We start from the raw sequence: 2,512 nt of genomic DNA on the forward strand, positions 1-2,512 counted from the left end.
AGGAGAGGTGGCCCCTACAGTTAGGCTAGCTGCTAGTATTTTGTGGTTCTTTCCAATCTCTGATGACTTGCGTGCATGTGGTCAGAGTTGTGCTGAGTGCTAATCAGGCGCCTAAGTCTTCCACTTGGTCTTGGGTTCCTTATGTTTTTAGAAGTTGTTTACAAGAGTAATTTAGTAAAAGGCAAAGGATCTACATGACCTGAGGAGAAGCCACAGTAGTCAAGGGTAACAGAGTAGCTGTGAAAGCTTCCTCATACCCAGGCTACAAAATAACCATCTGCTTGGGGATGTGGGGTGGGAGTGAGGAGGGCGCCAGTGCTGAGACTCTGTTGCTATCACAGGGACTCATATCAGAGCAATCTAAACAAAGGGGAGGAGTTTGCTGTTCCTAAAATAAAGTAGTCCTTCAAAGCAGGAAAACTCTGCTTTCCTCTTCCTTAGTTTTATCTGCAGCCAGTGATTCTAACAAAGATGCTCACAGTCAGGTCCTACTCATTCCTGAGTAAGAAGTGGGTTTGGAAGTGGGGTGCCCTCAGTGACTGAGCCTAGGTCCTGTGCTTCATTGTCCTTTCCAAGATGGGGGTACAGCGACAGCCCTGGGAACTGTCAGGACTTGGAGAGTTTTGAAGAGTACTCCTGAGAGAAGTCACGATAACTGACGGTCAGACTGAGCAAGCAGAGGCTGACGGGATCGCCGCCCTAGTTTTCTTGTCTTCCTTCTCCTTACTTTCTAAACAATTAAGTTCTGGAATTTCCAAGAATGCTGCAGATTGCTTTTAGGGATTGGTATCCACTAACATCTCCAAAATGTCACAGTGCTTGTTCTGTGCCGGAGCTAGTAGGGGAAAGCACTACTGTGGTATTTAAATTGTTGAGTTTAGGTTCTAACATATAAAATAGTTTGCATCAACGAGAAGACTTAGTGAGTAAATGTACTTGCTGTCAAGCCTGGTGACCTGAATTTAATCCCTGGGACCCATATGATGGTACAAAAATCGTCCTGTGCCCACCATGCACCACGGCATTCATGTACCACCCCACATACAATACACTCATTAAATAAATATGTTAATTTTAAGGTGTTCTGCCAGCTGTTTTTCTTCTTTATGAATTGTCAGCTTATGCTCGTTATCCAATGGTCCTGCCTGGGAATCATTTTAAGTTATCTCCTGGTGCCTCTCAAGGTGGGACCCAGGGCCTCTGTCATCTGAGTATACACCCTACCACTGAGCCCTTGGGGATAATTTTTAAAAATTTATTTTAGTGAATGTTATGTGTTTATTTCAATAAATAATTTTTGTTGTCAATACAGACTTGGTAAAAAAAAACTTTTCCTTTTAAATTGTTTTAAAATCAGTAGATTTAAATTTTTCCACAAAGAAAATTTACATAATTGAATATTTCCCTCTTAGCATATTTATTTTTCTTTAAATTTAGTTCTTTGCCTTTGAGGACTTTGGTAATTGCCGGTTCAGGGTTTCTTCCATTCTTCCTGGGTTTTCACCCTCAGTTCTTCAGCCTGGACTGAACTTTGTGTAGAATGTTCTTCTTTTTCTTAACAGCGATCCCAGCTCATGCTTAGCTCTAATTGACCTGTGAGCCCAAAGCTATACCCAGGTCTTTCAACAGCAGGGACAGGCACCTAAGTTAGGCCTCCCCATGTAACTTGTCTGCAATCTGTGGAACAGTCTTGTCTAGAGATGTTCTGTGGTCCCCAGCTTGGGCCCTCAGCACTAATGCTGACCAAAATCTGTTAAGATTCTCATCGGCTCAAACTCTGAGGGTGTTTAATAAATACGCACTCACATTTCTTAGCTAGAGTCTCCAGCCCTTCCACAATAAACCCTTAGTTGGCTCTCTCAGCATCTATCCTATGTGTGTGTGGAGGCATGCACACTGACACACAGATACACACCACACAGACATATACCACACATGCACATGAAACCCCCCCACACACACACTAAATGTAATTAAAAAAAAATTTGGTGGATGATTGCAGAACAGTTTGACCAAATCAGTTTCCTCTGAGAACGATAGTCTAACATACTACATATATGTGCTGAGGTCAGTTACCACACACTTCTTATTTAGTCACCAAAGGTTGGGGACCTAGACTACACTGCAGGAGCCCCAAGTCTTGACCCGATCTGTGCATGTTGTCTTGAATACATCTCTTTATTTCTTTGAGCTATGTGGTATATCTGTAAAGGACAATACTTCACAGGACAAAGAACAAATTAGAAAAACATGTTCTCAAATCATTTTGCACCCTGCCTGCTGCTGTTTGCCACTGTTCTTAGGGATAATGGAGAAGAAACCGTCATGCACTGGGAGTCCAAACAGCATCCTCTCTGTGAGCCTTCGGAATGCATAAGGAGAGTTAATCTCAAAATCAAGCGCCCTGACTCTCCCATGGGCCTAGGTACAAATGCTGGTTTCAGCCTTAGCTAGGTGGTTCCTGTCGAGCAAGTGCTGTCTGCTGAGGGAGCCACAGAGTTTTCAGCCACGA

This window comes from Grammomys surdaster, unplaced genomic scaffold, assembly GCF_004785775.1.
Source record: "Grammomys surdaster isolate TR1022 unplaced genomic scaffold, NIH_TR_1.0 130, whole genome shotgun sequence".
Taxonomy (NCBI): domain Eukaryota; kingdom Metazoa; phylum Chordata; class Mammalia; order Rodentia; family Muridae; genus Grammomys; species Grammomys surdaster.